Below are 23,677 nucleotides of genomic sequence, written 5' to 3'. Positions count from 1 at the left end.
TGTTTTGATTTTGTACATGTAACTATTTACAGCTTCCTCTTGATACATTTTACGTAGGCTGTGACGGGTAATGTGTCAGTGCATTGAAACACTTGCAGTTGGGGTTAGTTTGGGTGAACTGAACTTCCCTTCTCTGCTGTGGCTGGAGAAGGAGAAGGACAGGAATCAAGAGCTTTGAGCTAGAATCTCTTTTGTTTTCTTTGAGTTGGTATTAATTGAGGAGAGAGGAGCTTCTATATTTTTCCCTTCATGGTGTGTTGTATTGTGTTGTTAAATTGGGGAATGGTTTTCCTGAATTAAGGCAAAAGAAAAGACATGCATCAGTAATATATTCTCCTAAATGTTTTTGGGGAGCTCTGGATAAGAAAATACTCATGGAGATTCAACAGTTGGCTCTGTAATACTTGCTGTATAGTACTTTTAATAAAATTAACAAAAATGAGAATGCTGTAGTTTGCTTTTTTCTGATTTAAGGCTCTGTTTAGTTTGGCATAAGGATACATTTTTTTTTCTCTATGTTAAGTGTAATTTAATCTTTCAAAGGTATTACTGTTACCTGTGAGGGTATTACTGTTTATTTATGTTGTGGTCTCACCCATCTAGCTAAGTTTTAAGGTATTATTTTGTTTTGTACTTTTCAGAGGCATCAAAGTTGTTTAATTCTACTGGGGCAATCTGGCACGTTTACAATGAAAGAAGGAGCAAACAAGGCAGGAGTGCTGGATAACTCTGGCCAGGGTCAAGCAGGAATGTGGGAATTGTGGTTTGTCTTACCTTGTGCTATATGAGAATGATTGAGATGTCACATCAGGGGGAGTTTTAAGGAAGGATAAAACAGTGACCTGTGGTCATGTGATTTGCTTCATTATTATATAAATAATTATAATTTTGACACATGCACACCTATTTGTGGGCTAGGGAAGGAAGGGTGATGTCTCAGATGCCAGCTGAAGTGGATGTGGTTAAGGATGCCTTTCCAATAGGGGAGACTACTGGACAGCTGCATTTTAAAGAGGAAAAAATTGAACACGTCAAGAGATAAGAAGATAGAGTGAAGTAGTCAAGTTGGGATGATAATGATTATACCATGTTTAATTTTTTTTTTTTTTTCCCTTCTGGATTTGCTTTTGCACAATAAGAACACATGGTTTTGATTTGGACAGAGGGGGCGTGGGAGAAAGTATCTGACAAGAATTCTTTCCTTCAGTGCCTTAAGCAGAAGAATGGCCTATTTTCCAAGCCTTATGGGTTCAAGAGTACAGCTGTATCTCTCTTATCCACAGGAGATGGACTTGAGCAAAGTGAGGAATGCCTGTGATTTTTTCCTTGCAAGATTGTTTTTCTTGATCATAAATACACCATTAGGTTGTATGTTTGTTTGAACAGGGTATGTTCTAATCTTATTTTGAGGGTTTGTGTTTCCTCTATGCAGACTTTGTTTTTGTTGTTTTGCTTCACATCTGGAGCAAGCTCCTATGTTGTGAGGGGAAAACACACATTTAGCTAGAGCATCGTGCACAGAGAGAGCAAGGCTCAATTTGTTGTAGAGTATGTTATCCATTTTGAAGTGAACCTTCTGTGTGGGTCAGAGAGAGAGCAATTGGACAGGTGGTATAGATGTTTAGTTTCATTTTCCTTATGTAAAGAGAAATATTTTGGTACAAAGAAGTGAAAATGTAGCTTCATGCTTTGGTGTTCTTTCTAAGCATTGTGAAAGTATACAAAGTTCAGAAAGAGTTAATGCAGTTTGCTTGTAGTGCTTGTTTCATTTCATACTTCATGGGGCTTTTGAGGTTCGTAGGTAAACATAAAGTTAGATTGTTTGTGGTTGGCATTCTGAAAACTGTACTTCCATGGTCAGTGGAGTTAAACACTGAACTAGAACAAGGAGGTTATGTTCTAGGGAGACTTGTTGTCAGTGAGGTCTTTACTGGCATGTTTTTCTTGATCATATGGACTTATTGTTTATATTAATACAATCTTTTTTAAAAAAATTGACTCTACACCTGAAGTGTTTTAATCATCAGCAAAGGCATGATTTTTTCCCCCATAGCACCCAATTATATTTACAAATTATTGTTTCCACTATAAATGTGTTAAGTTTCTACCATCACAGTTGCTGTTGCTTAGCAGAGGAAGCTCTTGATAACTTCTAATTGACCTCAGTAGTTTAAACACAGAAAAAGGATTAATTTCATTTTTCTTTTAAGCACAGATACAGTGATTTCTGTAAAATTATGTTCTTGATCAGTGACTTGTATTCACATTTGCAGATCTTTTTTCTTGTTCTCAGAATTTATTACAGACCTGGCCTTTATATCTTACTGATGCTTGAGAGAACTTTAAACAATTTTCCAGCAGAGCAGATTCACTGAGAAACTATCCTGTTAAGAGATGATTTTACTATTAATGTGGAGCTATAAATCTATGGTGCAACTAAAGCCCTGACACAGGTTTCGACATGTTGGCCTACTCACAAGTTTTAGAGTTTGAGCAAACTTTTCATATGTTGCAATATTGAAGAGAAAGCATTTTACCAGTTCTGTTTAGTTCTTATTTTTTAGTAGCTTCAGCCTTTCCTTTATTTTAAAATACACATTTGCACTCTGTGCTGCCCTCCAGGTTAAACATACTGCTTGTAAACTGCTGCAGACAGTGACAAGTTTCAAACTTAGCTTATTTATGTTGTGGTCGTGACACCATCTATTTTGTCGTTGTTGTTATTAATGGAATGCTTGCTTTTTGTGGTTTGGTTTGTTGTTGTGATTTTTTTTTTTAATCTTTCTGGAATTTCAGAATAGCCAAAAAAAAATCTTTTTAAGACTTGACAGTTTTTTTCCTGGGTCTTGATTATTGAATGTTTACTCTGCTCTAGACAGAGGTAAATTAAGAAGAAATGTTCTCCACAGTTGACTATTTGTGAAAAGAGCCACAAAAACAGGAAAGTTTCACCGAAACGTTCTCATTGTTCAGTGTAATGAATATAATGCAACTCAATCTGAGTTTTAATAAGAAGCTCTTTCTCCACATCAGCTACCAAGCCTGTTTAATTGTTAGCATTTCTCTGCTTCTTTCACATTCTAAATTAGCTCTTTTTTTGTGTGTGTTCTCTGTGCTCAGTGCTAAACTGAGCTTTAAATTGGGCCAGTTGTATTTCATGTAAGAATGAATCATCTTTGTTTTTCTGTGAATAACTTAGTAAAATAGCAAAGCCAAAGGATTGATGAGATCTCTCCAGGTCAGTTTAAGACTTCATAACTGTATGTTATGATGCAGCTTAGATAGTTTTCTTGAGCATCCTAGTGAATCTAAGGTTAAAAATTCCAACAGGATAAGATGGCCCTTGTTTTTAAGATATGTTTCCCTGTAACTCTTTCAACTTTTGTTTCCGAAGCAGTCACCAAACATGCTATAGCTGTGGTGGTAAAATAGTTGAAGGCAAAAGCATTAGAAAGTAACTCTCTGTGCTTATCATAATCCTGCGGGTTTTTTTGACCTGAGATGGCAATTGAAACAAAAAAAGATTGGTTGATGGGTTTTTTTTTTTAGTTGATTTGTTATTTTGGTGGTGGTTTGTTGTTTGGTTGTTTTGTTTTTTAAGGTAAGCCTTTTTATCAGGGTTTTCTTTTTGTGTGCTTTCAAAGAAAACATCAACCTATGCTGAAAGACATATGTTCACAGTTGTAGTAAGGTGCCTGCACAGTTAAATTCAGCTGGGCTACAATTAACCTTTAAAGCAGTGAACCAGACACGCTCATGGAGCAGTGCCACAGCTTAGTCTGTAACGATGGATCAATAGAGTGTGTTTATGTGAAACCCAAAAGCACAGGTTTAGTGAGCATCTCTGTACAATGAAAGATCATCATGTTATTCTAAAATTCTCCATCTTATCAGGACAGCCGAGGGACAGACACCTGATATTGCTTAAATCACTGTGGAAAGCAGGCTCTCTTTTGCTGGAATGAATGTGTTGTCCATGAGTTTTCAAGTTTTCCTGTTCTGCTGTTTGTTGTATATGGATTAAGGAAGAAGTAATTTTCCTTCTTTTATCTTGCTGTTCCTGTGCTTGTGGGACACCTTAGGTGTAGATTGTGGTTGTCAAAACGAGAAGTGGTCTGCACTCCATTTGTTTGATTAGCATGATGTCCTGCAGAGCTGTTCAAGATCTAAGTGCTCAGTACCAACAACTCCTGTCCCTTTCTGTGCAAACTATTTCAAGTTAGCAATGTTTTATAAAACTGTAAGATTGTTATAGAAACATACATTCAAAATGCAGCAATACAACATGTATTGGACAAAAGATGTTGTTTTTTTCACATTTGTGTTCTTCAAAAGCCTGACAATGTAGCAGAAAGAGGACTCTTGGTTATAGTTAGCTTTTAGCCAGAGTCATTGTTTTAATTTCCAAGATGTATACCGAATCTAAAAAAAGCATTGAATGCCCACACATTGATATGTATGTTCATAGGTGTAATGATTTCCAAGGTGAGGATTGTTACACATAGTGGAGTTATACTGAGGTCAGGATGAAACACGTTCACGACTTCAGATCAGCCTCTGCCTTGGTCACTGTGACCTTGGTGATGTGTTGGTAATAAGCAGAAAAATAATCCTGGTTTATGTTTAAGCATCTGTAGAATTCACAAAAGTAGCAGAATGCTAATCAGATCAGAGAACGATGTCCAAACTTAATATATATTTGAATTGATTCTTGATAAGGAGCTTTGTCCAGCTGTGTTGCAGAACTGTATTTTAAACATACACAGCTGTGGGATGGGTAGCTTGAATAACAAGACAGAACTTCACCTCTGATGAAAGCACTTGTGTAGTACATTGATGTTCATGTAGCTAAACACAGAGAGTTACTGGATAGCCCATGGCAGTCTTTTGCAAGAGCAGATAATGATAATAATACTACTAGTGACAAAGTCTAATTGTTTCTGTATTATAAAGTAATAGTAGTACATGATAACTTTTAAAATCTCAAGCAGAGACAGAATTAGGCAAGGTTGTTAGAGAGAAGTGATATGTTTCATTAGGCAGATGTGGTTGAAGAAAATAGATTAGATTTGGATAGATTAGGCTCTAGCAGGGCTTGCTGTAAAGGCTCTGCCCAAGGCGAGCCTTGTGGTAAAACCTGTAGAGCCTCTGCTGTGCTCCTGTAGGGGAGCCCACGCCTTCCTCATGGTGCTGTAAAACACACACCTTCTTGGAAGCCGAGGCTCAGTCTTAGTCACTGTGGTACAGAGCTATTTTCAGCTCTCCTGGAAGCTTCCCTCCTGGCTTCCTCCTTTCCCCACTGTTAGTTCTTATCTTCCTCATCTCATCTCAACCCAATACTCAAGAAGCAAGTAACAGAAAAACAAAGTAAAACATCTTTTACTTGTCTACAAGGGGAAAAGGCCATTTATTTGCAATCTTAATATTAAGGGTTATTACATAGATAATTTATCTTATTTAGTCCCTCAAATACTTGACCAATTTTGTTTTAAACCCGGTACTAGTCTATAACCTGCCATCACAGCAGCTTTATCCATACACATTTCCCCAATATCCATCTTTCTGAGTTTCCAATTGCCTATGTGAATTCATTTCTGAGGGAGCTGGGGCTGTTTAGGCTGTGCCAGGGGAGGTTTAGGTTAGACATTAGATAGAAATTCTTCACAGAGAGAGTGATCAGACATGGGAATGGGCTGCCCAGGGAGGTGGTGGTGTCACCATCCCTGGAGGTATTTAAGAAGAGACTGGATGTGGCACTTAGTGCCCTGGTCTAGTTGAGAGAGTGGTGTTGGGTCATGGGTTGGACTTGACCATCTCAGAGATCTTTTCCAACCTGGTTGATTCTGTGATTCTGTGATTTACTGGCCATTTAAAACCTGCAATTTGTCATATATCACACTGTTGCTCCTCCTGCCTTGTTTTGTCCCCCGTTTTGCTTAGTAATGTGTTTTTGTGCTTGAGCCCGGTGTACTCACTGCCAGCTTCCTTATGCTTCTCACTCGTTCTGGGACCTTTTCCAGTTTTGCTCATTTAATGACATAAGCAAACCCGATACAAAGCTTTGCAAAAGCTACGTAGTTGTAGCTCCTGTTTATCCTCCAAGTAATACCCTCCTGTATGAATCCCAAGGAGCATTTTAATATGGGAATGATCTGAATTGTAAAGCTACAGGGAGTGAAGAAATGCTTTGCTGTGGGTTGGTTGGGAGGACTTTTCTGTTTTGGGGGCTCTTTTTGAGCTAAAAGGATTGTTACAACTTGAAATACTCATCAGTTAAACCATATTTTCCTCTCTCCACGTTTCCCTCCCTCCACCCTGCTAGAGTTACTGTGCTTTCTTCTCTCAGATAACATCAGAGAGTAATCAAAGCTTTATAATGATTACTTAGGAATTTTATAATGTTCTTTTAGAGATTTTCTTGATACACGCAGATACTCGAGGATTTTAATGGGTGAGAATTGCAGGGTTGGAGTGTAGGACGTAATGCTGAACATGTAGCAGTAGTGTAAATTACTTGTGCTAAACAGTAAATATCTGAAATTCCTTTTGAGAGTGCTTGCTTAGCTTCAGTTGTATGCAAGTATCTTTCTATTTCGTAGATGTTTCTGTAGTTACTTAAAATAAACAGAGACATAGCTCAGAAATTCAGAGAATCTTGTGTTAAGAAGAGTCTTTCTTCTGCCTTAAAAATTACCTTAGCTTGTGAAATGCTACATTGAGCTTTTGCAGAGGATATGGTTGTTTTCCACAAATGGATTACATGTGTAATGTATTTACTCATATCTCTATTCCAGATAATACTATTGATTCAAGGTAATATAATTCTTTAAAGCGTTTGGGGTTTTATGTACTGATTTTTTTTCCCAACAGTAATCAGATTTGGTCCCCCATTATTACAGTAAGGACAGCCTACAAGTGGTTTAAAAAAAAAAACAAAAAAAAAACCCCAAACCCAGGAATATATATCTTTAATTGCTGGAGGACTAAAATAGTATTTTCTCCTTAAGATCAGACTCTAGAAGGAATAGCAATTTTAATCATTCAATACAAAGAAATGTCTACAGAAAATATTAATACTACTGTGCTGAGCAGTCTTTAGTAGGCATACCTATGTGTAATACCTTTTCAAATTTGTATTTTTTTAATTTGATACTAAATGAACAAGACTGGCTGCTTTTAGAGTTCTTTCTTCCAGTTATGGGCATAAGATGCACATGAACAAAGAAAATTTATAAAAGCACTTCACAATGAAACTCTTGCTCCATCTGCTGCATAGTCCAGAGAAATCTTATCCTCAGAAAGTTGGTATGAGCAATGAGGGTAGAGCTAAAATAGGTGCTGAAATTAGTCAATGGAAGACATAATTACTATTAGAGAATATATGACTACAGCAGTGTTCACAGTCAGGCTAAGGGAAATCTAATCCCTCAGCCTGTGCAAAGTAGACTGATAAAATTAAAACTGCATTTAAAGGTCCTTTTTAAGAAAGCTATTTTTGCTTACCCAATGATTGCAGAAGTATAGTGCTCATATAAAAATGAGAAACATAAGAATGTTTTCTAAATACTACAAGACAACATTGATTATTATTACTGATGCTGTTGCAACCATTACTAGTTTTGTTTTACCTTTTGTAAAACCTTGTATTTTGTTATTGTGTGCAGGCTTTTTCACTGTTAAATCCATTTCCTAGTGATGTGTAATATTAAGTTTTAGTAGAATGGTTTTCAAAGTGAGTGATGTCAAGCCTTCTGGATAGCACAGAAGATACAAACTGGACTCCTATATCCATGTGTTTGTTGTCTTTACTGTCACATAATAATTACTAATCTGAAGAAGCTGAATTAAATATAACACTTGACTATTAACTAGAGTTGTTATAATAAAGTGAAATGTTAATGGTGCATGAGCCATTTTCCTAATATTATCTTGATTTAATTGAAGATATTTATTTCTAAGACTAGCTCAGCTAGTGACAAACAGAGGAAAATAAAAAAGCAAGCTGGGAGACTGTCAGGTATGTTGGCAGGCAGCATTTATGTATATTTGAGTAAAGTATACCTCCACATAATTTTTGAGAAAGGGTAGGAAGCTATGCCTGATTCCAGGTCAACTGTTGGGTCATAGGAAGGCAGTAGGACATGAACAGCTGGTTTGTTAACTGCTTGGTGAAATGAGAAAGATATTTAACACGGTAGCTCTCATCCCCTGAGATTGGAAGCATTCTAGTTAATTTGGTAAATTAAGGAAAAAAATTCCCATTGAGTCTGTGATAATTTAGGAGTTGCAACATTGCATAAAGGATACGTGATCATCCTTCCTACAGTGCAGTGGCTTTCCTCATCTTTTAAAAGGCAAGGAGCATTTTAGGACCCTTGGCAGGTTGATGGTGGTAGAAAGAACAAAACATTGCTGGCAGCTCATCCTAAGACTTGGAGTAATTCAGTGATGGCCATTTGAAATCTGCAGAAGGGTAACTTTCCTTTGAGATTTTGAGGACAGATTCCCAGTGTCTGGTAGGGAGATTGGTAGTTCCTGTCACTTGCTGACATTGCCCTCAGGTTCCCATGACTTCTCTGCTTTCTCTTCCTTGAGACTGAATCAAATTAATCCAGCTACTCGAGCTGGAGATTTCCAGGCATGTTGTTTTAATGTTACCCAAACTGTTTTGATGTCCAGCTCATGACAGAACCAAGAGTTGTCCCTGGTAGTGGAGGGCTGGAGGCCACCATTGCTGCTACTGGTTATTTGTTGTATCTCACCATCTAGATAAAGAAGTCTGGAAGTGTCCAATTTTGACGTTTTGCAGGCTGGGATATGTGTAAAGCCCATAGCTGAGGATCTGGGATTCCTCACCCACAGATTATCAAGGACTCAAGAGAAAGTCACGTGTCTTTACTGTTGGATTGGCTGCTAATTTTAATGACTGTATTCATTTTGAATATATACTAGATTTGTTCGAACCTCTAATCGTAGATTATTTGACTTGTCTTAAGTTTTAGCCATATATATGTACATACATGTATATTAATTCTTCCGCATTTTCTTACCTTTTTATTTTAATGGATTGGGTAAATCCAGCATCTGTTGGTTTTAATTTTTTTATGCATTCTGTGATTTATATTTTTTCACTTCCTGTGACTTACATAACGTGGACTATTTTATTTATTCTTGTGCTTGGCTTTTATATCTCAGTTACACTCACGCACGATTTCTGTTCATGATTTCAATTCAGGAGTTTGACATGTATCTGGTGCCTATATGTGATATTGTCAGTATTTGTTATCTACTGTATTACTGTATCAACCAGTTGAAAACATCTGAAGAAATGTCTTCTTTTTTTTCTCGCTATGTTACATAGATTTTACTTTGCAAAATCTTTTAGGAATATTGCTGCTTTTTTTTTTTTAATTAGCTTTCTAGTTGCATGCATCTCTAAAGTGCAAAATTACAGTAGTTTCTGATTAATAAATAATTGAAGCCCAAAGGTTAAAATAGGTGGTTGCACAAGTTTAGAAACAAGGGGCTCCACGGAAATTGTAGTCTCAGCTCTGTGTAAAGCGCACTCTTTGATCATAAGATAGGAGCTGGTCCAAGGGCCAGGCAGTGTTTGGACAGCTTAAAGTTAAGCATGAATCTGTTGGGAATATATTTGCTAAGCTGAAATGTGGGGTAACATTATCCACACGAAGGTAAATAGTTACTGCAGCCCAACTGAGGACATTTTATTTGATCTATTGATTAACACTTACATGAAAAACAAGGTAGAGAGCACTCAGCAGAAGGCTGTCTTCGTTTTACTCTGTTTGTTTTCTTTGAGTTCACCAAGTTCCACTGTACTGGTTGGCTTGGATACATCACCATAATCTTGCTCTGTATGTAAAGCATAGTTGGTCTTCTGAAAGCGTAAACTTGGTGGTGTCCTTATCTACAACTCCTACCATCGGGTCAGGCTCTGCTAGACTGCTCTCAGTAGACAAAACCATTGTAACTGATTGCTGCTTGAGTGCAGGCTCCTTGGTAGGAATGTCCTGTGCCATCTAAGGTGCTTCCTCCTCTTAGGAAGGTGTCTGCTTTTCCTGTGACAAAATGTGTTACTCCTCAAAGTCAACCTTTGTATCAATGCTTATGAAAAAAAAAAAAAATGTCTGCGGAATGCTGGGCCTGATGATATCCTGGCTTGAAAATGAAAACCGCCTCTCCTTGGCAGATGAGGCCCAGGAGGCACTCTGCACTTCACTCTGCTGAGGCAAGACTTGTTAATGACGTCTGAAGTCCTTGTTGCAGAGAGCTGGACCAGCAAATAGTATTAAACCTTGAAGCTGGAGAAACTGAGGTTGTATACTCTAGTGCAAGAGGCCATGGAAGTTCTCTCCAGCTCAGGAAGGTTCCCTGCCTCCTCCCTTGAAGGCTGCAGCTCCTGTGGAAGGGCATGAGATAGGCCTTATTAATCTGCTGTAAATTCATGGTTCCCCTCCCCCCCCCAATTGGGCAACAAGTTAATTTTGAGGATTACTTTGTTACATTTATTTTGTATGTGCTGTATTGTGTGAAGGGAGATATTACGAAGAATCTCTGTAACCTTTAGATTCCTAAAAGGGATATATCAAGAAAATATTGGAAAACCCTTCTGAACATTGGGTAACTGCATTTGAAACACAGCTTGACATCATCCTAAAACACTGCAGAGTCCTGCACTGCTCTAGACAGTTTCTTTTCTAGGACATGTGTGCATCAATTAGTATTTATTTCTATCAGGTTGGATATTTTAATTGGTCATCTCATCACTTTTTAGAAGCCGGAATTTACTTCAGGAATTTAATAAGACCTTGAGGTAAAATAGTCTTCAAAATGAGATGGTGATCTGTCTTGATGAATTCATCATTGGATCCATTGGATGAATGCAGTAATTAAAGCCTTTAGAAATGCTGTCCAGCTTGCTAAAGGAGTAACTTAACTTTCTGTTTTGTGTAGCAGAAACATTAGGGGTGCTTTGCCCATGCATGTCACCCCTAAAGGGGAGCTTCTTAGGCTCACATGGTGCACTCCTCTGTCTCACACACCCGGAGCAGGTAAACAACACAAATAAACAAGTCTGTTTATTTGTTTGTGGGATTGGTTTTGGGTTTTGATGGGTTTAGGGTTTTGTGTTTTGGGGGATTTTTGTTGTTGTGCTGAGTTTTTTTCCCAGTCCTCCTGTGTTTTTTACGCTGTTGTGGAATGGGAATAAGTATCTCCTAGCTAAAGTTTCGCTACTGGTGTCAATTTGCCTCTGGATTATCAAGAAAAGTGGTGTGATCAGTTTTCTTTTCCATGTTGTTCCTGTCCTGATAGTGTGGTTCCGTGAGAGCTTAATGCAGAGCTGATGTGGTGCTGAATTCCTGGTGCTGGATGTTTCCCTTTCTCCATGGCCCTGTGCTGATGCTTGGGGAACTGTCTGGGGGTCCACGTGCTCAGGGAGCTGGAAGTTACCCTGGCAGAAGAGTTGCCAGGGTTTGTCTGGCTTGGATGCCTGTGCTGGCTGCCTATCCTGCTGCCCCACTGGTAGTGGGGTTGTAAGCAGGTGCAGACATGGGCAGTGTTGGGTTGGCTTCAGAAGCCGTCATGCCACATGGGGACTTATCTAGAGTTGTTTTAGATATGCAATGGATAAGGAAAACATTCCCGTTTCATAAACTTTGAGAGAAGGAATGAGTTGAGATTCAGAGCCTGGTCCCAGTTAGCTGCATGTATGCTTTCATTCTGGCCCACAAGAGTGGTTGGTTGATCTTGTGTCAGACACACTTCACACTCTAATCTGGTCGCTCTTTTGTGAGTAAACCTTGCCTCGTACTTCTGTTTTCCTTGTCTGGAGGAAAGCCTCAGGTTTCCAGATTGTAGTCTCTAGACTCTAGAGACAGCCCTTTCCCCTCAGTTTTGAAGTTTGATATTAAAGCATTTTTCACTTCTTGTGTCCCTGAAAATGTCTGAGAAGCTCCATGTGCTTGACATGATCCTGAACCATAACTTGTTTCATGTCTCTTCTGTCTTTTATGAGGCCGGTTGAAAAATTACCTGGCTGCATCATTTGTAAGTGCAATAAAAACTCCTGCCAGCTTCCTTTGCCAGAAGTTTCGCTTTCTGGGTGTGTTCCTGTTCTTGTTTAGTCGGTTGAATTAATGGTGAACATTAGCATGTAGTTTTCTTTCTGTTTCACTGAGGGTTTTGGAGCAAACTGTGGGTGCTGTGCATTCAGAACCAGTAGTGCCCTGTAGCTGCCTGTGTCTCTGGGTGCTGCTGGCAGGATGTTCTGGGTGAGCTGGGAATGCTCACTGGGAGCTCTGTGCTGGCAGGTTTGAGGAGCCCATGTAATAAGTCAAAAAAGATTGATGAAGTTAAACTGATCACTTCCTGAGAAAAGAGCAATGGCTGGAAAGAAATGTGGAAAGAACTCTCTGTCTCTGAAGGACTGTGTTTAAATATGTCCAGGAGTCTTCCTCTTTCCTTCCCCCTTCCATAAGTGCTTTTCTTCGAAAAGATAGATTTGTGTTAGGTTTCGTGGGTGAGGGACCTTAGACATTTTATTTTGACAAGGTAGGAAATGTTTTACTCTTTTGCTTGGTAGGGCTGACTGTAGCTTCTAGTATTGTACCAAATGACAAATAAAACTGAGTAAACAAGAGGATCATAGGAAAAACTTCGGGTTTTTTTCCCTCCCCTTGGCTCCACCTGTGGTTTACTGCAGCAGCTTTTGGCTGACTTGTCACAGTTTTCACTGGGGCTACAGGGAGGGTTCAGTTTTGTCGTAGCAATTAATGGAGATGATATGGGCTGACTGTCCTGAATTAGCCCTGGAAAATCTTGTTTGTGTGTTTGGGATGAGTCAGGAAGGAAAGTGCCAGGTTGAAATAACTGTGCCAATTCTGAGTGAAATGGAACAAAGGCAGGAAGGTCCTGTTCTGCTGCACCTGCACGCCTGGCCGGGCTGAGGGCTGAGGGCCCAGGGGGAGGAGGAAACGTGTTAGTTGAGTTCAGGTTACAAGACCTGATTTAATGCTACGAAGGTATTTGTTTTTCTGAAATGTTTTCACTGACGTTTCAGGGATGGACTAGTACTTTTTTTTTTAATCCTTTGAATAAAAAGGATCTGCGATTCCATGTGATAATGAACTCCACCCTTCCACGTGATGTTAGTGCTGTGTTTAAAAAAAAAAATAAAAAGGGAGCGAGAGTAATATACCACGCACAGGATTAATACAGGTTGGTGCACCGTATGAAAATTAGAAGTATTCTGAAGATCCTTGTGTCTGAAGTTCTGAAACTCTTACTAGCTCTGTCTGGTGCTGCACTGGTAGATAATGGGCTGTTTTCTATCCTAGATTGCTTCGAGTATGGAGCTGTAAACATTGCATCCTGTGTAGCTTGTGAGTAGAAAAACAATTCTGTCTTGAAGTGTGCAAGCTTATTTCTGATGTGTCTCACATATGTTGATCTATGTTGAGCACTTAAAAGACAAACAAACAACAAAAAATCTCAAACAAAACAAAAAAAATCCACCAAAACTTTTAAGGGGCTTAGATTCCGTAGTAACAAACACAGAATAAGATTTTACTCAGTGCTCAGCATGAGTTTACTTCTCGCCACTGTATATGTCTGCTTTTAGAAAGGGAACTTTATTGTCTATTGGCATTAAGGGGTTGTATTTCACCTTGCAATAGAAATGTTTTGCTATTAGCTTTGAAATTGTTTTCATGAAATACAGAATATTATAGCTGGGAAGAAAAGGAAAAAGATGCAAAAAAAAAAAGAATAAGGGGAAAGTTATTTTGTTCAGTATCTCTCTTAATACTGTATATTGGACTTTTAATACTATATATTACCTATAGATTGGATTTTTTTAGAAAGTTTTATAAAATGATTTTCAGAGTTGCAGCATCAGTTAATGAAATGTTTGCCTGTGCTTGACTGAGGCCAGCTTTATTCAGAATCCTTGTATCTTATTGCTGATAGCTTCAAGCTCTTTCAAAAGTTCATGCCTGGAATTTCTACGTATTATGTAAATCTGATCTAAACAGAAGGAGGCACATGCATGTATTTGATTATTTTCTTCATGCACTTCTGGGAAGCATGCATGAGCAAATGTGGGGTATGCATACATGTTAAATTTTGTCACAGTTTTGTCTGCTTCTTTTCTGTCTCTGCCATATATTGACCTTGGTATCTGATTTAAAATCTGTATATATTTCTTTTCTCACTCTGTATGTTTGTTGCTTGAGTTTTTCTGAACTTAGTCCTGCATGTTATCTGCTGTTTCAGTGGAGAAGGTTGGTTGCTTTTCGTTTTGGAGGTTTTTTAATAGCAAAGTTTCTATCATGCATTCCCAATCTAGTGTGCATTTAATTATTGATAAGAAAATATGAAAAAAATTGTGTGCATACATTCAGTCTTTTTAATTGCCCCTTCCAAAGCACTCCTTCATGTGCCTGAGAGATGGGAAAAATTAATGCTTTAATAATTGTGGTATGAAGTGATGTGTACATGTGGCAGGGGTAGGCTGTAGTTTTGTGCAGATGTGAGGTGTACCTGGAAGAGGAGGCAATCTCCTTTTTCTGATGCAGGGATCAGGTGCTATAATCTCATGCCTTGCACCGTGATCATACCTGTGTGCCTGGACCTCTGGATGCTCTTCGTGTGTTGGCAGAACAATCCAATCTGAACAACTCTGTTGGTTTCTACACTGAGGCTTACCCAGAGCTTTCAAAATATTTGACTCTTCCAACTTAGTTTGATTGTTACTTCAGTAAAAGAAGAGGACTTGCTTTAGGTGGCTTGCTGGAAGCTCCTATGTCCTAAAGGAATAGTTACAGACAGCAAGCGTTAAAACATGAAAACAGCTGGACATCCAGGACGTTCATTCACACCTCTATCCCCTTCCCCTGTATTGTCTATCCAAGCTCTTACAGATCTCAGCAGTGTAGAAGATGGTCTTCTCAGCCCCTCAGACTCCCTCTGTCTGGGCTAGCTATTTTGAAAAATATTCACATATTTGCGAAATATGACATCTGTTACAAATGCTCATGTGTGTGGCACGTGCTTGAAACTGTTAGGATTTATGAATATAAAAATTGGCTGCAATGTACTTAAGTCCAGAACAGGATATAATATTGAGAGAGGAAGTGTGATGTGCCTTTTCTAGCACTGCATGTGCATACTTTGCTTCCATGGACTGACTCTACCAAGGAATTTGCCTTGTGATAGTTCGAGATGGGGAAAATTCAGCACTAAAAGGTTTGTTTAATCGAGTGAGGTGTGTTTGTCAGCAGATCGATGGGTGGAAATTACCCTCTTACTCTGAAGAACTATGGAGACCTTTAGTGTTGTTTGAGCAAGAAAGGCTGTGTGGATTGGTGGGCAGAATGGTTTTGGGGAATTCTCAAGACTAAGCTGTAAGGGCAGTTAATACAGGTTATGCTGTAAATTTAATTACAGTGTATAATCCATGAGAATACTACTCCAGTGGCTGGTAAGTGGATATGTAAAGTACTGGAGCCCACACTTTGTACCTACTTGGTGGGGTTAGTTCTTCTGCACTTTCTCAAAGATAATGTGTCTGGCCATCGGGTCATCTTGCTTTGGCAAAGTTACCTTGGGTAAACAAAGAAAACGATAGCTTTGAGTCTTGGGGAAGCACTGGCTCAGGTTAACTCTCTTGTGATCTTAGTGCCATTGACTTTTTGTAGTAACTCTGATGGAACATGTCAGAAACAAACCTAACTGGGAGTAATAAGTGTTAATCGTGCTCTCTTCAGTGACAGTTTAAAATTGGATGCCTAGAAGCACTTTTTTGAGAATTCTGAAAACACAGTAGATTTTGTTTTGCATGAGTTTTTATGTTCTTATTTTTAAGTACTTGATTAGTGTGCAACATACCTAAATGTCTGCTCTAGTGGTTCCACCTTTAAACTTTTGTTACTGCTGCACCTTGTTTTTGTTTAAAAGTGCATTTTATTTTAAGAAACGTCTAATTTTGTTTTTATTTCTAGACACATTATTTTACACTGACATGAACTGAATATATTGAGGGTCATATTCATGATGTACTAGTAAGGTAGTGTTTCCCACTGCACTATACATATATTGAGATATATGATCAGGGTATGTGTAGAAATAACATAATTCTGAGTTAAAATCCTGTGTGGGAAATTCAGGTTGTTAGCTAGAATTGTTTTTACATGGCAGTGAACTTCAGAAAGAGAGCTGGGTTTTACTATCCCCTTGTTTCCAGCACCCTGAAAAATTTCTCAGAATTTAGAGATTGTTCTACTGAAATGGCATTTTAAATAGCCACATAGTAGCTGATGCATAATGAATGACTGTATTGTAATGGACCAGAAGGATCTTAAAACTATGTAGCCTGTCTTTCTAAACAGTGTGGATGTTGCATGCTTCTGTGAAATTCAACTTCGGTATTGTTTGGAAATAGTCTCTGAGATACTGTTAGTTGACCTTGAATTTTTTTTTTTTTCCAACTTCTTAAGCTTTTGTTGTAATTTTATTGAATGCTAATTTCTAAAAGTTGATGAGATTCTACTTTAAATCTCTCTGTACTTTCCAACAGTAGCAAGCTGTTTATGTGCAAAAGAGAGGCCTATTACAAGACTTAAGAATAATTTGAATTTCATTCAGTGTTGTTCAAATTCAGAAACTGTATATATTTATTTATTTGTGGTTCGAAAACTAGGAAACTTGACTTTCTTTATGCATAATTTCTGTCATCATTTGGCATAACTGGGGAGAATGGTTGACTCTGAAGATAATCTGTTTAAGAGGGAATAATTAGGAACCATGCAGGCTGTCTTAGTTTTTCTGTCACAAAAAGACCAAAATCCAGAATCATCATGACCATGAACCTTGTTACTTTTTTTTCCCTCTTTAGATTTGGTCCTGTGCTATATTGCCATTATGATTAAATGATGCTTTCCCTGTTAAATCTGCATTAAAATCACCTATCCTGTGAGGCCATCTTATTCTTTGTCCATGGCACTGGTTTAGCTTGCCCATCCAACTGTTTATCTAAGACATCTCTCCAACTATCCACTGGGAGGAGGCTAATCCAGTGAAGCATAGGAAACTGGCAGTTGGTATTAGGGTTGCTAATGCTTCTGGTAGGTATTGTGTTTCCTGTAGTGAAGATGTAATTCTGTGTGTAAACAGGCTCAAAAGCTTTCAAAACTTGCTTGTGTGGCACAGTGCTGTAGCTCCAGACGGGGTTCTAGGTACAGCTAAAATATTCATTATTAGCACCATACAGATACTGATCTCGCAGGGTGTATTTTTAGGGAAGACTTTTATTTGGGCTGTGGCTTTTCATATGTGAGTCTAGTGTCCGATTTTGAAGGAATTTTTCCAAGCCTTCTTGCCTGAGGCTGTCCTTCTGATCTTCTCTTTCCAAGTCCACAGAAAATATTTTAATTATGTGCTTCTAAAGGGTAAATACTATTACTAGCATGTTATTTCATGGCTGAATAAATTTGTCTGATATACAGAATCTAAACGTGCCTGGCTTGCTTGGTTCCCCAGTAATTTGGAGAACAGTTTAGCAGTGGGAGTGCAGTAGTGTTTTGCAGAGAGACTCAGGTAATGAAAAGACAAACAAAATTATATTTAGGGCCATTCTCCTGGCCATAGTGAATAATTAATAATGCTGGAGATGATGTAAGCAGAGTTGTGCTACATTTGGGAAGAACATTCTGGTTGTGGTAAACTCCTTGTTTTTTCCGGTTGTGTTGCAGCTGTTTGCTAGTTTTCCCAATTCCACCAGTGCTTATGTCCTGAAATAATCTCATTTGGTTCCGTGGGACTGTCTGTAAGCCTTAGTGTTTACGGCATGGGTTTGACTTCAGTCTATAATAAATGCACACTGAAGCTGGAAGTACTGATTTAAATTCTATTTTGTATATGAAAATAATTAATTCCTTAAGGAATGATGGGTGAGATCAGCAGAGAACAATGTTAGGTTGAGTATTGGGAGAAACAGTGAAATCTCTGGCTGCCCTCAGTCTGCTTAAGGTCAAGGATCTAGAAACAGGCTCAGTCAGTGCTCTGTACACAGATATCCATTTTTTAATTGAGGCAGTCAGTAATGGGAAAATATTAAGGTGTCTCTTGAGCTTTGTTGGTGCTTTATGCTTAGCTGGGAGTAAGCATGCCTTTCTGTTATAAAATCAAAAAACTGGTCTGGGAAGACACTGTTTCTACCTCCAGTATTTGCCAACCTTAAAAGTCTGTAACTTGAAAGATTAGAAGCTAAATTATACCTGTTAAGCGTTTGTACCCATCTGCCACTGTTAGAAAGTATTTGAAATACTGAAACACTTACCACCCCTTTGATATTTTTCATTACTTGGATTTCTCCTTGGAACATTTCCAAGCCCCATCTGTGTCTTGCCCCTTATATACTTGGAAGTTAGAGTACAGAAGCACTGCAGATTTCAGTGACTAACTTCTAATGTGGGATGATGTGTTGGCATGCATTAAAAATAACTTCCTTTTAGTTCTTCAGACTTTTGAGACTTAAAATATTTTATGAGACATCACAGACTTTTAAAGAATAGGTATTTTTAAATAAAAATGTAGATTGTTACTCGAATGAGAACTTCTGTTACTTACAAAAAGATGCCAACATGTTTGGGGAGCAAAGCTTACTTGAAAAAAAAATTTTTTGGTAATGTTATTTGAGTGAAGAAAGTTAAGAAAAAAAAAAAGGAGTAAAACGTTGTTTCCAAATATATCAAAGTACAAGTATATTTTGTACTGTGTATTTTTAAAAGACTAAATTTGATTATGATTAGACAGGCAACATAGTGCTATACTGTGTATTTGAGCATATTTTAAAAAGGTCTGTAATGGTTTGTTGATTACTGCCTAGATGCCTCTAGTTTTAGTTTGGAGCTGGTAAAATCTTTCTGCATGCTTTTTTTCACGAGACACGGATCAAACTCTGCCCAAAGACAGCGTGTTCCCCTTAGGCTGCTGTCCAGAATTATCAGTTATATTGTAAAAGTAAATAAATGACTCCCCTCTGCACCTTTTTATGCTTTTAGTCTATTCTGTTGCAACTGCCTTAAACCCAAGCAGCTAAATTCCCAACTATGTTGTCTGCCTTCCAGCATACCTCTGTGGATGGATACACTGAACCACATGTCCAGCCTATCAAGTCAAGTAGCAGACAAAACATCCCCCGATGTAGAAACTCCATTACATCTACAAATGAAGAGCATCCTCACATTGGAAATTATCGCTTACTGAAAACAATAGGAAAAGGAAATTTTGCCAAAGTCAAACTGGCAAGGCATGTGCTTACTGGAAGAGAGGTAAGCCTTTAAAAAATAAAAGAAAAAAGTCTGACAATCCGTTTTATGTTCCCTTTGGCTATCTTTATATAATTAGTATTTCTTCTAGAGGCTGCTTCAGGATATAGAAGAAGTTAACTGAGATGCTTTCTCCTAACCACCCACCTTCTTTTTTTAAAATGTAGCTTCCCAGGGAAAAGATCAAAAAGTTTGTTGTGCATCAGGGGGTATTTTGGGTCTGGGAGGGGGTCTGTTCATCCCCAAGCATTTCCAAAACTGAAGAGAAATATATTGGTGGGTAGATTCCATTGATATTGATAATCTGTTGATAGATCTTGTGTTGGGAGAGCCTGGTTTTGCAGTGGACAAGATAACATTGTTCTGTCCAAACACTGACAGAAGTATAAAACAAATTCCTTGCTGGCAAAATTCTGACATCCTAATAGGTCAGACAGTTTTGCTTGATGAAATATGTAGAAGTAGATGCATATGCATGTCTTAGAGGTGAATCTATGCTTTTGCTCACAGAGGTGCAATATATTTTCATTCAAACCTTTTTCTGAGTTTAGTAATTCATGTTTGTTTTTTTTTAACCAAGGTTGCTGTGAAAATAATAGATAAAACCCAGCTAAATCCTACTAGTCTGCAAAAGGTAAGAATAGACAATAACATCTGAAATTCTGTAAACAGATGAACTGTGATCCTTTATTTACTGGACAAAAATATTTGATGCCTTTATCCTGTTAAACAAGATCTTTCTGTACGTATGACCTTGGGAGAGGGTGGTATCCTATTGTCTTTGCTATAATGTGCACATACCATTTGTCTGGGGGCAGTCACTCGATGTGCCTCCTATATAAGCATTGCTGTTTTGCTCTTCCTTCCTCCTCTAACTTTGCTCTTTGCCTAGAGTAAAATTTGGTTTTAATTAGGTACATGAATACTTTGTCTACATACTAAATCAAGATGTAATTCTGTAAAGGATGGTATTTTTCTTGGATTTTTCTATAATGGAGTAATTGTTTTCTGTGGACTTAGAGTACTGGGTTTTATTGCTTTAATGGGTTTCTCTACCTTCATCTCTATATTCTTTCAATTTTAATAAAATGTTTGCTAAACTCAAGGGACACGTGGCCATTACTTTTTGTGTATAGAATTGACAAAATGACCAATATAATCAGAACAGTCTTGTGTGTTTATGCCTGTAGAAAGAAATTCAGAAGTCCTTTATAATCATGGTGATAATTGTTTTATCAAAACCCTGGGGTTTTTTGTTTGTTTTGGGGTTTTTTTTACTGTTTAACTCTGCATGTGTTTTGTGGCTGAAGGACAGAAATGTTATATTGTCCTACTGGAGGATGCCCATGAAAAAAATTTGGGATTTTTTTGTTTACAAATACTAGACTGCTGCGTTGGTAGCTGTTGAAATGAGAGAAAGAGCCCAGAGCTTATTGCTGTTCTTTTATCTCTGGCTGCCTTTACTTTTTTTTTTTTTTTTTTAATTGTGTAACTTTGGTTACGGGGAGTTATAAACAGCTTTGCTTTAATTTCTTTTTTCTTTTATTTCTTTTATACTTGATTCATTTGCTTTAATTTCTCTTTTGTAGTACTTTTGAGTGTGAGTTCTTCCGGATTTGGTTTTTTTAATTCAACCTGCTGTGCAGTCCATGCAACAGCTTTGCTGTTGTTAAGTCCTGTATCTTATATTATGCAAATCTCTTTGCTGATATTTGAGCTAGTGAGGAGGCACCCACAGAGGCAGTATGTGACAGAGGATATTGTGGAAATCCTGTGCTGCTCATGTAGCTTGTTTCCTACCTAGCTGGCTGTTCACTTTTGGAGAGCTAGGTGAGTTTGTCTCATTGTTCAGCAATAAGAGGGTAAAAAAATGTTAAAACTTTATGGAAAATTAAGCAAGAAAATCTTAGTTATGAGACAGTTGTTTTTATGATAAATAAGTTACATTTCACAAAATATATTCAATAATAATTCAACAAGTTGTTCCAAGTATAAATAAAACTTTCAAGGCCTACAAAAGATGCTGTCAAACTGCACAAATAGTACACAGAATACTCATACAGTAGAGCATTGCTGCTATTATTTGTCTTTCAAGTGCAAAGCTGGTAACAACATAAACAGTATTAGGTACAGTTAGAAGCAGCTGATAGCAGGCTAAGGAGAGAAGTTTTAAGTTTAATGATTTAAACACAATTTCATTCTTCGATAGCTTCTAAAAATATTTATCCCATACATCTTCTACCTATACTGGAAAGTGAGATCATTTGTTGATATATAGTTTTCCTTTGTAGAATATTCATTATAACTTTCAGAAAAAATAATCTTTGTTTTGAAGCCCTGTGTGTCTTCAACTGTGACTGTGAGCAAGTGACCAAATGCTGATTCTCTGAAAGCTTTTAAATAAGCTTAAGAACAGTTTTTGCCCAGTCACTAAAGCAACTGTAAATAAAAAGCAAATAAGGGTGAGAGGGTGGTTCATTAGCATGCTCAGAAGAACTTCTGTTAGTGTTTTGATGGATCATTTGTGAACTGTGAATAAAACAACAGACATTCTTGTTCTGTTCTATGAAATCAGTCATCCTTATTTTTCTTTCTGCACTGAACTCTATTGAGTAATGTTTGTGATTCTTTATGTACCATTTACTAACACTGTAATGTGAATTTTTATAATTTTGTCATCAGGGTTATACTGTACATGGGGCTGTTAGTAGTCAATTTTTTTTGTCTGGAGGTAATACTGGGAATGGGAAGTGATGATAGTAGTATTGTGTTAATAGGAACAGACACTTCTCTAATAAAAGTTCACAGAGGAACACTGGAGTACGTTACTGCCACAAAATACCACACCGAAGTTTGAACCCATCTAAATTCACATGGTTGAGAGGAATGTCTCTAGAACTTCAAAACTTATAAATTATATATATATGCAGTTCAGCAAAACTTCTGGGCCTTCAGTCACTGCTGATTGTTATTAATCAAACAAGACAGATTTGTAGTGATCTTAGGCACAGGGTCATTGACAAAACCATCCCCTTTCCATTCACTGGATACTAAGTGCAAGTAGGTTTTGCCACAGTACTTGCTACTGACCTAATTAAGTGAAATGAGTCATCACAGCTTGGCATGCACCATTCTGTTTTGTAAACAGAAATATTTGAGCACATACTTCAGTTGCTGAAAGTGTCATGCAAGCTGGGTCTGCAGTTAGTCATGGGTATAAAAGCAAATAGCATTTAGTTTTTTTGTAGGTGTTCTCTCCAATGGCATTCATGCCATGTAGTATGGAGAGGGTACTTCAGATATAGTTGTTTTAACTGGGGTTGTCTCCTGACATTTGGAGGTTTAAGTAAGCTGACCTTGGGAATTTTTAGTTTTGCTTTCTTGTGCATGCAATTTGATAGTCTCAAGTTACATTATGTATCTCACTTCAGGACCTCTACCTCTTAAACTAGGAAATCAATGTCGGATTTGTTTTGGTTTTAGTTTGTTCCGTATATAGTTCCCACCTTACTCAGTGGCCACCTGTTTAGAAGACAGAGCTGGCTTTTTTGTTGACTTTGTTGCTATCTTGATAGTAACATATTGTACTGACTTAGCTTTTCCACTGTCATTATTGTAATTTGTTCCCAGATGTAAGTATTTGGGTTTAGTCATAACTCGAATTTATATCAAAATAGCTGTTCTATTTTCTGCATGTCTGCTGCATTGGAAGTGTTGTCTTGCACTGGCTTTATCAGGGATGTTTCTGAAATAGCATTCTGCTGCTCTTCTGTAAACTGCTAGTGGAGCAGAAGGTGCTTTTTTTTCCCCTTAATAGGTTTAATTAGGAAATTATATTTCAGATTTTCCTCCTTTTAAGGATCAGCGAACTTTTTATTCTTGAAACATATTTGAAGCCATGAACTTAGGTTCTTTCTGTTGTTAAGAAAAACAGAAGTAAAGAAGTAGTAGAAGATTTGAAACAGTTTCAATATGTTGCCTTTTGAAAGCAATTTTTTTTTTTTTTGCAACATCCCTTCTCAAATGGTTTACAAACTAGAGAAGTGTTCGAGCACATCTTTCAAAGCAAGAAAAACCCTTGGTTAACTGAAGATTTTCAGTTTGATTGTAGTGACTTAAAATAGTAAATCTTAAACATAGCTGTCAATCTGGCAGCAAGTAGAAGTGTTATCAATGGTGTGACATAAGATCTTTGTACTTTCTGCAATCTGTGCCCTGAAAAATTAAGCTGGGAATGCAGGAATCGAATTTTTAAGTCTTGTGCCTTTTCCTTAAGTACCAGTTTTAGGAATTCAGTATGGTGCTGACTGTTCTTTTCTGTAAGTGAA

General features: G+C 37.7%; 1 protein-coding gene across 5 annotated transcripts in view; it reads left to right on the top strand.

Moving 5' to 3' along the window:
* The first annotated feature begins 19,152 nt into the window (after positions 1 to 19,152).
* Positions 19,153 to 23,677, top strand: part of MARK1 (microtubule affinity regulating kinase 1) — a 35,707-nt gene continuing 31,182 nt past the window's right edge. For 3 of the 5 annotated variants that reach the window (XM_027641477.1, XM_027641476.1, XM_027641475.1), the window contains exons 1-2: positions 19,153 to 19,352; positions 19,930 to 19,983. The gene's annotated coding sequence lies outside the window, so the exon portion shown is untranslated. The remainder of the gene's footprint in view (positions 19,353 to 19,929; positions 19,984 to 23,677) is intronic. The other 2 variants (XM_027641472.1, XM_027641473.1) reach the window with 2 other exon arrangements.

Source organism: Corapipo altera, unplaced genomic scaffold (genome assembly GCF_003945725.1).
Source record: "Corapipo altera isolate COAL_440 unplaced genomic scaffold, ASM394572v1 48b, whole genome shotgun sequence".
In the NCBI taxonomy this organism is placed as follows: Eukaryota; Metazoa; Chordata; class Aves; order Passeriformes; family Pipridae; genus Corapipo; species Corapipo altera.
Note: the sequence above shows the minus strand (reverse complement) of the source record. Positions and strands in the feature narration are given on the sequence as shown.